Source organism: Scyliorhinus torazame, chromosome 13 (genome assembly GCF_047496885.1).
Source record: "Scyliorhinus torazame isolate Kashiwa2021f chromosome 13, sScyTor2.1, whole genome shotgun sequence".
Classification (NCBI taxonomy): Eukaryota; Metazoa; Chordata; class Chondrichthyes; order Carcharhiniformes; family Scyliorhinidae; genus Scyliorhinus; species Scyliorhinus torazame.
Window position 1 is genome coordinate 180,737,298 of NC_092719.1, and position 12,354 is coordinate 180,749,651.

A 12,354-nucleotide genomic window follows, 5' to 3' on the forward strand; every position below is an offset into this window, starting at 1 on the left:
TTTTAAAGGGTGGTCCATTCAGCCTGAGGCTGTGCCCTCGGCTTCTAGTTTTTCCTACTGGTGGAAACGTCCCCTCCATGTCCACTCTATCTAAACTGACGGCTGACTGACGGAATGACAATAAGTCGGCTGCTTCAGCTTGTGCCTACATGTGGATTTGCTTTTGCCACAATTTTGGAGTGTTGCAACTTTAAAAGCTGTAATAAAACAGGCAATTATCAGCACTGGCTTGTTGCTAGTTCAATTATCATTTTGTTTTAATCCTTAACAGGTGTACTTGAATCGGTACAGCTTTCACCTTTAGCGAAACTACTTCAAACATATGGAAGGATTATTTTTAATGAGATTATGTCTCATGAATGTGAAAGACATGTGGAACCCAATGGCTCAGCAGCCTATGTCACTGTCTATCATCGCTGGAGATTCATTCCAGTGGCTAGTTTGTGAAGTCAATGTCCAAATCTTGCTGTTGGTTACACATTTTAGACTCTTATCACAATCCTGCTGTGGAGGATACAAAACAGGCCTTCTTAAGAGCTAGGAATGGCAGATTATAGTAATCGTGGTTTAAATTTTTTCAAGATGCGGAGAACTGAAGTCATTGTAAGTGAAGCATTCCATTTCGAGTCAAATGTTTCTCTAATTCATCTGCCCAAAGGTCGGTGGGCAAACTGTGTCTCTAGTGATGTCATTTTGATTAATTAATTTGTCAGTCCTGTTTTCACATACAAATCACCATCTGCAAAGTAAAATCGAGAAAGTTACAATTGTTTGCCTTTTTGCCATAGGAAATGAGACTAATCCTGCACATTTGTAAAAGGTCAGGAACCCTTCCATCATTAGTGAATAAAAACCTTTCACATAGTGTGAGTGTGGAAGGTGGTGCTATTTTATTTACATATAAACATTGTTAACAGTTCCTGAGCTGACCTACTAAGTGTTACACTATGTAGTAATTTTGAAAGGTCTCAGCTTTCGTTTGTGATGGATTCAAGACACTTGTTTTTAGTCTAAGTTACCGAACCTTTTAAAGAAATGGTAAACCACTTAATCAGACAGGGGCTCTGCAACATGATACCATTTTCAGCCAGTATGTTTTATAATGAATAAGCGACAGAATACAGACAAATAAAACTTGTGATGCAGTGAGCAGCTTAGAGAAACAATTTGTTTACCACTTTAACATACTTGTTTTCATTTGAATAGCCTGTAATGGAGCAACTAATAAAATACTTTCCACTTGGTGTCCAACCCCATACCACCACATCATAAATTAACATCTATGACTCCCTCCAAGAGAAGATGTTGGTCACAGAGAGAAGAGCATGGAGAAACAGTGGCAGCAATTAATGGACCGTACATCTTACAGGAGACACTTACTGACCACTGTCTGTACAGAACAGAAAGATTGCATTAGATAAGATTGGATTACATTAAAGATTGTATCCCAAAGGAAGAGGCTTATAAAGTTGCCGAAAAAGTAGTAAGCCTGAGGATTTGGGAGCAATTCAGAATTCAGCAAAGGAGGTGCAAGAAATTTGTAAAACAAGATTATGAATGTCAACAAGTGAGAAATATAAAAACGGAGTGTACAAGCTTCTCCAAAAGGAATAGATTCGCGAAGCCAAATATGGACCCAATGCAGGTAGAGGGCTCGATCGAACTTCCTTGTCACACCCGATCCAGTGATGTGGTGAGGCTGTTAAATCTCACTAGAGGCCTCTCTAAAGATTTGCTTCATTCAGAACGTCTCGCGAGATATAATGAGATCTCGCAAGATGCCGCAATCTAGACCTTACCCTCTAGATCTCACCTCACTGGCCAAGATCCAGCTTAACATATTTAAATGATCCATTAGTCTCATTTAAACATGTCGCCGCCTGATTTTCTTGGTGTTCGGAGACGAACGCCCGCTCGTGGGAGACCTCGCCATGGCACTGCTTAGCACTGGTCCACACAAACATTGACCAGACATAAAAGCACCTGGAGAAGTCTCCCAGGCTATCAGAGGCCCCTGGGTGTCTCCCAGGCCGTCGGAGGCCTGTTTAAATACCCGGATTAAGGATGAACCTGATGCCCGGGAGTCAAAGGTCGCACCTGTGAGACTTCGACAGGGCGCTGTTTCGCACTGGTTTCCACAAACTTGGACCAGGCGTGATGGCACCTCAGCGGGATCTCACAGGCTATTAGAGAGCCCGGGGTGCTTGGGGACAGGGCAGGGTGGTACCAGTGAGTACCCTGGCACCTGGGCACCTTGGAATTGCCAGCCTGGCACCCTAGCAGTAACACCCGGGTAAAATGGCGGTCGGACCCCAAGGAGCTGAGCTTGTCAGCAGGAAATTGACTGAAGTGCGGCCTCGGCAGGGAGAAACTCCCCGAGGCCCAAAAAACCGGCAAAGTGCCGGTGAAGAGCGGGGTGAATCTCGGCGCTCCAGCCGTCGAGAAACACCCTGCCAAACGTGACCAAAAGCAGATTTTAACTTTTGTCCCATGATAACTGGACACTTCGAAAATAATGGTCGGATTGTGCAGCATCAACATGGGTTCATGAAAGGGAAATCATGTTTGACAAACCTAGTAGAGCATTTTGAGGATGCAATTGCAGATCTTTAGAACCAAGGTCATCTCCCTCTCCTCCCTCATACTAATTAACGGAGCAACGCTCCACCCTTTCCTAGTTCCCCTCTTCATGAAGTCATGATGCGGAGATGCCGGCGTTGGACTGGGGTGAGCACAGTAAGAAGTCTTACAACGCCAGGTTAAAGTCCAACAGGTTGGTTTCGAATCACTAGCTTTCGGAGCGCAGCTCCTTCATCAGGTGAATCACGGTTCACCCGAGGAAGGAGCAGTGCTCCGAAAGCTAGTGAGCCTAACCTTAACCCTAACCTGTTGGACTTTAACCTGGTGTTGTAAGACTTCTTACTGTCTTCATGAAGTGTCAGGTACTCTTGAATATTCAGGCCCAGCCTTTGCATTCTTGGAACTGTGTCTCTGCAATGACATATTTATTTCTATTTGAGCTGCCAATTCAGCAGTTTTGTTATGAATGCGACAGGCATTTAGATACAGAGACTTTGCTTCTGCTCTTAAATCTGTATGCTCTGACCCTTCCTGACAGGCTCTGATGATCATTTTCCCTATTGCTACTTTTTTCTCTTGCCTCGCATTTAAAATTGATCACATCTTATCACATTTGATCCCTCTTCCACCCACGATTTAGTTTAGAGCCCTCTTGCGCAGCCTCGTTATATGAATCACCAGAATACAGGTGCCAGCACGGTTCAGTCAGGACGCTCCCAAAAGTACAGCTCTCATTTTCCCCAGTACGGAGGCCAGTGCCCCATGAATAAAAACCCATTTCTCCCATGCCAATCTGTGAACCAAACATTTACCTCTCTAAATTTATTAGGGGAACACAGAAAATAGGAGGAGTAGGCCCTTTGGCCCATTAAACCTGCTCCGCCATCCAATATGATCATAGCTGATCATCCAACTCAGTAACCTGTTCCCTCCATATCCTTTGATCCCTTTAACCCCAAGAGCTATATCTAACTCCTTCTTGAAAACATTCAGGCCAGGATTCTCCAACCTTGCCCACGGCTGGGATTCTGCGATCACGTTGCAGTGAATGGAGTTTTGGCTGAGTGTTAAAACCTCCGTTCTTGCTGGCAGCGGTGACGGGGCAAACAAGACCCTGAGAATTCCACCCACGTGCCGTGGCCTCAACTACTTTCTGTGGTGGAGAATTCCACAGGCTCACTATTCTCTGGGTGAATTCATTTCTCATCATCTCAATCCTAAATAGTTTACCCCATATCCTTAGATCTGACCCCTGGGGTGAAATTCTCCGGAAACGGCGCGATGTCCGCCGACTGGCGCCCAAAACGGCGCAAATCAGACGGGCATCGCGCCGCCCCAAAGGTGCGGAATGCTCCGCATCTTTGGGGGCCGAGCCCCAACCTTAAGGGGCTAGGTCGGCGCTGGATCAATTTCTGCCCCGCCAGCTGGCGGAAAAGGCCTTTGGTGCCCCGCCAGCTGGTGCGGAAATGACATCTCCGGGCGGCGCATGCACGGGAGCGTCAGCGGCCGCTGACGGCATTCCCGCGCATGCGCAGTGGAGGGAGTCTCTTCTGCCTCCGCCATGGTGGAGACCGTGGCGGAGGCGGAAGGGAAAGAGTGCCCCCACGGCACAGGCCCGCCCGCGGATCGGTGGGCCCTGATCGCGGGCCAGGCCACCGTGGGGGCACCCCCCGGGGCCAGATCGCCCCGCACCCCCCCAGGACCCCGGAGCCCGCCCGCGCCGCCTTGTCCCGCCGGTAAGGTAGGTGGTTTAATTTACGCCGGCGGGACAGGCATTTTAGCGGCGGGACTTCGGCCCATCCGGGCCGGAGAATCGCGCGGGGGGCCACCAACCGGCGCGGCGCGATTCCCGCCCCCGCCGAATCTCCGGTGCCGGAGACTTTGGCAACTGGCGGGGGAGGGATTCATTCCAGCCCCCGGCGATTCTCCGACCCGGCGGGGGGTCGGAGAATCTCGCCCCTGGTTCTGGACTCCCCAACCATTGGGAACATACTTCCTGACTCTACCCTGTCTAGTCCTGTTAGAATTTTACCGGTTTCCATGAAATCCCCCCTCATTCTTCTAAACTCCAGCTAATATAATCCTAACCGACTCAATGAACGCGATTCTCCCAAAAGAAAACAAAGACCCCTAGTGAGCGCATTTAGCCGTGTGTTTCCCGGCGCTCGCGTTGAATAGGGGGCCTGAATGGGGAACACGTGGCCGAGACCGCACATAGCCCCGTTTTGGACATTTTTAAAAAATGTATAAATTTAGAGTACCCAATTATTTTTTCCAATTAAGGAGCAATTTAGCGTGGCCAATCCACCAACCCTGCACATCTTTGGGTTGTGGGGATGAAACACAGACACGGGAGAATGTGCAAACTCCACACGGACAGTGATCCAGGGCTGGGATTCGAACCCGGGTCCACAGCGCCGTGAGGCAGCAGTGCTAACCACTGTGCCACCGTGCTGTCCACCCATTTTGTACATTGGGGAGCTCCGCTCGCTGGAACTCCCCATTGTAGAGAGAGATCGAGACCCCATTTTTAAATGGTGCCCCGATCTCCATGGCCCCCAAAACAATCCCCAACCTCCGCCCCCAGCCCGAATGCACTATGGGAGCATCCCTGGCCCCCTCTCCAACACCCCTATTGGGCCACACTGGTCCAATTGTATGTGTGCAGAAAATGCCAGCTTGGTACCTTGGCAGTGCCAACCTGGCACTCTGGCAGTGCCCATGCCAGCTGGCAATGCCACTTGTGCACCTTGGCAGTGCCAGACTGATGCCCAGATGGCACCAGCAGTGCCATGGCACCACCCTGCCCAAAGGACATGCAGCTGGGAACCTCCAATCCCCTTGGAGACCCCTGCAACGAGTGCCATTCTGTCTGGTGCCCGTTTGTGGGGACCAGTGCTGAATGGAGCTCGCCCGAGGTCTCTGAGGTGATGGGGTTGAATCCCGAAGCCTCAGGTACCTCGAGAATCTGCACTGTAGGTTACTGAATTGCTCTAATATGCAGATTTGCCACCCATTGTGGGCAGGATTCACATTGCAACATCCCGCATTGGATCTCGGGAGGCGTGGTGAGTTGGGTAGATTCTGGGAGCGGGGTCTCCGAGCTTTCATCGGCCATGCTGTGGCGCGGCAAGTTGCTTTTTGGGCGCAGCGAGGCCATTGGATTGCGACCAATATCTCCTCATATGCCAGTCCTGCCATCCCAGGAATCAGTACGGAGTCTTACAACACCAGGTTAAAGTCCAACAGGTTTGTTTCGATGTCACTAGCTTTCGGAGCGCTGCTCCTTCCTCAGGTGAATGAAGAGGTCTGTTCCAGAAACACATATATAGACAAATTCAAAGATGCCAAACAATGCTAGGAATGCGACCATTAGCAGGTGATTAAACCTTTACAGATCCAGAGATGGGGTAACCCCAGGTTAAAGAGGTGTGAATTGTACCAAGCCAGGACAGTTGGTAGGATTTTGCAGGCCAGATGGTGGGGGATGAATGTAATGCGACATGAATCCCAGGTCCCGGTTGAGGCCGCACTCATGTGTCCGGAACTTGGCTATAAGTTTCTGCTCGGCGATTCTGCGTTGTCGCGGGTCCTGAAGGCCGCCTTGGAGAACGCTTACCCGGAGATCAGAGGCTGAATGCCCTTGACTGCTGAAGTGTTCCCCGACTGGAAGGGAACATTCCTGCCTGGTGATTGTTGCGCGATGTCCGTTCATTCGTTGTCACAGCGTCTGCATGGTCTCGCCAATGTACCACGCTTCGGGACATCTGTTCCTGCAGCGTATGAGGTAGACAACGTTGGCCGAGTCGCACGAGTATGTGCCGCGTACCTGGTGGGTGGTGTTCTCACGTGTAATAGTGGTATCCATGTTGATGATCTTGCACGTCTTGCAGAGATTGCCATGACAGGGTTGTGTGGTGTCGTGGTCACTGTTCTGAAGACTGGGTAGTTTTCTGCAAACAATGGTTCGTTTGAGGTTGCGCGGTTGTTTGAAGGCAAGTAGTGGGGGTGTGGGGATGACCTTGGCAAGATGTTCATCATCATCAATGACGTGTTGAAGGCTGTGAAGAAGATGACGTAGTTTCTCCGCTCCGGGGAAGTACCCAGGAATCAGTCTGGTATACCTTTGCTGCGCTCCCTCTAGAGCAAGAATATTCATCCTCAGATAAGGAGATATTCCAGGTGTGGTCTCACCAAGGCCATGTATGCCTCCAGCAAGACATCCCTGCTCCTGTACTCATATTCTCTTTCCATAAAGGTCAACATACCATTTGCCTTCATTACCGCCTGCTGCTCTTGCGTGCTTACCTTCAGTGAATTGTGTACAAGGACACCTAGGTCTCGTTGCACATTCTCCCCTCTCAATCTATAATTATCTGCCTTTCTGTTTTGCTACTAAAGTGGATAACCGCATATTTATCCACCGTGTACTATTACCATCCCAGACCAGACTCCAACAATGGCTAGGATACTGGACAGAAACCCCAATATTTTACTTTAATTTTGTAAGACTGTGCGGAAAGGATACTTCACTCCAGGAGAGATTGTACAAAGAAATAGGGATATGGTATATTAAAACCAAACTTTATTACCAACAGTATTAAATCTTTAACATCACACCTGAAAATAGCTACAAGTACCCCTCAAACAAGTGAATAATTGCTACCTTTATTCCCACTTCAACCACAAGAAAATAGACCATCTCAACTCCTAATCCACGTTAAATACCAAAGGCACAGAGTATTACTTGCTTTACCGGGTTATTCTTTGAGAAAGAAATCTATTGACACTGCTTTACAGAACAGATCTGACTCTGGCCCGAACCTTTGCAGAAACTCTGGCTGAATGTCTTCAAACATTGTTTCAACTGGCTTGTTTCAGCTCCCCATGTCTTCAGACATTTCTGCACTGCTTCAAATGCAGTTAATCTTTTTTAAACTAACCTACAGTGAGAACAAACTGTCTTCCTTGGTCTCAGCTTCTGCCAGATCAGAACCCAACTGAAAACGCTTTCTCAAAATACATGATGCCTTAGCTCCACCCAGCAATGACATCATCTGACAAAACTGAAACCTAATTAACTCCCCAGGGAATCCCCTTAATCAAAACAAAATTGCATCAGCCAAGCTTTTATTGCATCTTTGGCTCCAAAAAGTTTTGGTGGGTGTCAAACCAAGATTCTTTTAAAAACATGACTTCAGCAGTCAAACACACTCTAACCCAAGCATTTAAATCTTACTTCACCAAATATTTATAACCCAATATAGCTTAAATACCTACATTCATTGCAATACTGTATCTGCCATGCATTTGCCCACTCACTCAACTTGTCCAAATCACACTGAAGATCTTTGCATCCTTCTCACAGCTCACCCCCCAACCCAGCTTTGTGTCATCTGCAAATTTGGAGATATTACATTTAATATTAATATAATAATGATCGCTTATTTTCACAAGTAGGCTTCAAATGAAGTTACTGTGAAAAACCCCTAGTAGCCACATTCCGGCGCCTGTTCGGGGAAGCGAGTACGGGAATTGAATCAGCACTGCTGCATTACAAGCCAACTGTTTAGCCCACTGTGCTAAACCAGCCCATTTTAGTTACCTCATCTAAATCATGGATATATATTGTGACTAGATGGGGGGCCTAGCACTAATCCCTGCAGTACCGTAGTAGTCACTACCTGCCACTTGAAAAAATATGCATTTATTCCTACTCCCTGTTTCCTGCCTGCACCCAAACAGTTCTCTATACATCTCAATACACTACCCCCAATCCCAGGAGCTTTACTTTTACACATTAATCTCTTATGTGGGACTTTGTGAAAAGCCTTCGGAAAGTCCAAATAAAACAAATCCGCAGGCTCACTCTCATCAACTCTACTAATTACATCCTCAAAGAAATTCTGTAGATTTGTCTTTTGTAAATAATAATATTATAATAATCTTTATTGTCACAAGTAGGCATACATTAGCACTGCAATGAAGTTACTGTGAAAACCCACTAGTCGCCACATTCTGACGCCTGTTCGGGTACACAGAGGGTGAATTCAGAATGTCCAAATTTCCTAACAGCACGTCTTTTGGGATTTGTGGGAGGAAACCGGAGCACCCGGAGGAAACCCATGCAGACACAGGGAGAACGTGCAGACTCCACACGGACAGTGACCCAAGCCCGGAATCGAACCTGGGACCCTGGCGCTGTGAAGCAACAGTGCTACCCACTGTGGTACCGTGCTTCCCATGCTGATCCATGCTGACTCTGTCTGATCCTGCCAGTATTTTCTAAGTGCTCCTAGAATCATAGAATTCCTACAGTGTAGAAGGAGGCCATTTGGCCCATCATGTCTGCCCTGAAAAAGCACCCCGCCCAAGCCCATTCCCCCACCGCATCCCCGTAACCCCATCTTAAATGCACAGTCAGGGGCAATTTAGCATGGCAAATCCACTTAACCTGCACATCTTTGGACTGTAGGAGGAACCTGGACCACCCGGAGGACACAAGGAGAAAGTTCAAATTCCACTAACCATTGTGCCACTGTGCTCTGCTGTTAAATCTCTTCTAATGAACTCTAGCATTTCCCCCACAACCGGTGTCAGGTTGACTGGTCTATAATACTCTCTCTTCCCTCTACCACCCTTTTGAAATAATGGGGCTATATTAGCTACCCTCCAGTCTGTTTCAGAGTCTAAGAATCTTTGAAGATGACCACCAATGGAACCACTATTTCCAGGACCACTTGCGTAAATACACTGGGATGTAGATTGTCAGTCCTTGGGGATTTATCGACCCTCAATCCCATCAATTTCCCCAACACCACTTCCCTACTAATATTGATTTCCTTCACTTCCTCCCTCTCATTAAACCCTGTGTTCCCCAACATTTCTGGTACATCGTTTGTGTCCTTTGTGAAGGCAGAACCAAAGTATCCATTTAGTTGGTCAGCCAATTCTTTGTTCCCCATTATAAATATCCCTGTTTCAGACTCACCAATCTTTCTCTCTTCACATACCTATAGGAGCTTTTACAGTCAGTTTTCATGTTCCCGCAAGCTTACTCTCACACTCTACTTTCCCCTTCTTAATCAACTCCTTTGTCCTCCTTTGTACAATTCCAAACTGCTCCCAATCTTCAGGTCTGCTGTTTTTTTCTGGCCAATTTGTATGTCTCTTCTTTGGATCTAATATTTCTATAATTTCTTTGTTAAACCATGGTTTGACCACCTTTCCCGTTTTATTTTTGCACCAGACAGGAATGAACAATGTAGTTCACCCATGCCATTGCCTACCCACTGTCATCCCTTCAAGTAATGTACCCCAATCCATCATGGACAACTTGCTCCACATACCATTGTAGTTTCCTCTATTTAGATTCAGACTCTAATCTCAGAATAAACTATGTCACTCTCCAGCTTGACGAAGAATTCTATCATATTGTGGTCACTCATCCCCAAGGGCCTCACACAATTGGATTGGCAATTATTCCGTTCTCATAACACAATATTCAGTCTAGGACGGCCTCTCCTCTTTGATTCCTCAACGTATGGTATTGGTCCAGAAAGCCATCCCGTACATGCTCCAGGAATTCCTCCTCTACAGTACTTTTACTAATTTGATTTGCGCAATCGATATGCAGATTAAAGTCACTCATAATTATAGATGTTCCTTTAATTCATACTTCTCTAATTTCCTGTTTAATGCCATTCCCAACATCACCACTACAATTTGGAGTCCTATGTACAATCCTCACTAATGATATTTGCTCCTTGGTGTTTCTCAGCTCGACCAGAAGGATTCCACATAGTTAGAGCTAATATCCTTCCTCACTATTGCGTTAATCTATTCTTTAATCAGCAATGCAACCCACCGCCTCTTCCTTTTTTTCTGTCCTTCCTAAATACTGAATACCCCGGGATGTTCAATTTCCATCCCTGGTCACCCTGCAGCCATGTCTCTGTAACCCCGACTATATCATACACATTTGCATCTATTTGCGCGATTAATTCATCCACTTTATTGCGAATGTTCCGCGCATTAAGGCTTGTCTTTTTAACATTCCTTATCCCGTTCCCATTATTTTTCACTGTGGCCAATTTGATTCTGGCCCTTGATTTCTCTGCCTATCACTTTTCTTCTCCCCAGTTCTGTCTTTTGCTCTTGCCTGTTTTTCCCCCTCTCTGACCCCTTACATAGGTTCCCATCCCCCTACCATTTTAGTTTAAAATCTCCAAACAGCTCTAGCAAAAACTCCCCGTTGGACATCAGTTCTGGTCCTTCCCAGGTGTAACCCATCGCACCTCCCCCAGATCTGATCCCAATGTCCAAGGAATCTAAAATTGAAACCCTCATACCATATCTTCAGGTTAATCTGCTATATCCTGCTATTTCTGCTCTGACTGGCACGTGGCACCAGTAGTAATCCTGAGATCACTATCTTTGAGTCCTACTTTTTTTTACTTACTTCCCAACTCTTAACGTTTAAGAACTCATCCCTTTTTTTAACCTATGCCATTTGTACCAATGTGTACAAATGTGAGGCTTTTCACCCTCCCCCTCCTGAATGTCCTGCAGCTGCTCCGAGACATCCTAGACCCTAGCACCACGAAGCAACATACCACCCTGTAGTCTTGTTTTCGGCCACAAAAAGCCAATATATTCCCTTTACAATTGAATGCCCTGTAACTATTGCATTCCCACACTTTTTACTCCTCCCTTTTGCAACAGAACCAACCATGGTGCAGTCAATTTAGCTGTTGCTGCTTTCCCCTGAGAGGCCATTCCCCCAACAGTATCCAAAGCGGTATATCTGTTTTGTAGAGGAATAGCCACAGGAGATTCCTGCATTGCCTGCCTCACACTGATTGGTGGTCACCCATTCCCTTCCTGCCTGTGCAGTCTTAGATTGTGGTGTGACCACCTCTCTATATGTGCCATCCACAATACTCTCCGCTCACGGAGGCTACATAGTATCCCCAGCCGCTGTTCCAGCTCTGAAACCTGGCCTTCCAAGTGCTGCAGCTGTAAGGATTCGACTGTTGCTCAATCTTGCCCTATATTCCAGCATCGAATACTTGAGGGCTGAAAGCATGGGCTGGAATATGTGGCGCGATATTGAAACCTCTCATCCAGTCGGAAATGAAGCAAAGTCGAAAGTTAGTTTTGTACGGAGAGAACAGCGAGTAAAAATCCCCGTGTTGATGGATCCTCCTTTCCAAGGGGGCTGGCAAAGAAAGATGGTTAAGTGTCTGTGACTGTGCGGCCGGTACAGTAAACAGCCTGAAGAAATTAGAATCTGTATCTGATTGGGAATCACGCTCTTCCCGTTCTCAACTATTAATCTGTAGCTGTGAGTGCACGGACCTGGATTGCATTTAACACTGATCTAATCGCTTCTCGGCCTTTTGGCTAAGATCAAGTGTAGTATTTGCTCTGCCTTTTGGCTCAGATCTGGTATGTCGCTCTTGTGGGGACCATGAATTGGATTCAATTTGAATTTGAATTGGTTTTTGGAGCAGGCAAGGAGCTGGATGAGGGATTTGCCCCTGTCCACACTCAGTAACTCAGAAAAAGTAATCAAAAAAAACACAGATCTAAAAGGGAGAGAATAAATTTGTGGACGTCTCATTGAGAAACTGGGAGTTATTCTGCTTTAAATTTTACCCCCGATTTTCTATCATTACTAGCCGTTCATTCCACTAACATTTGCTCACAGACTTCCTGTGGGCCTTTGCAAGGCAGATTGGTTATTAAAAATCAAAAACAGATGGTGTCCTC

At 46.7% G+C, this 12,354-nt stretch overlaps 1 pseudogene; it reads left to right on the forward strand.

The window, feature by feature from the left end:
* The first annotated feature begins 11,965 nt into the window (after positions 1-11,965).
* LOC140388692 (U2 spliceosomal RNA) lies at positions 11,966-12,144 on the forward strand (annotated as a pseudogene).
* Positions 12,145-12,354: the final 210 nt, after the last annotated feature.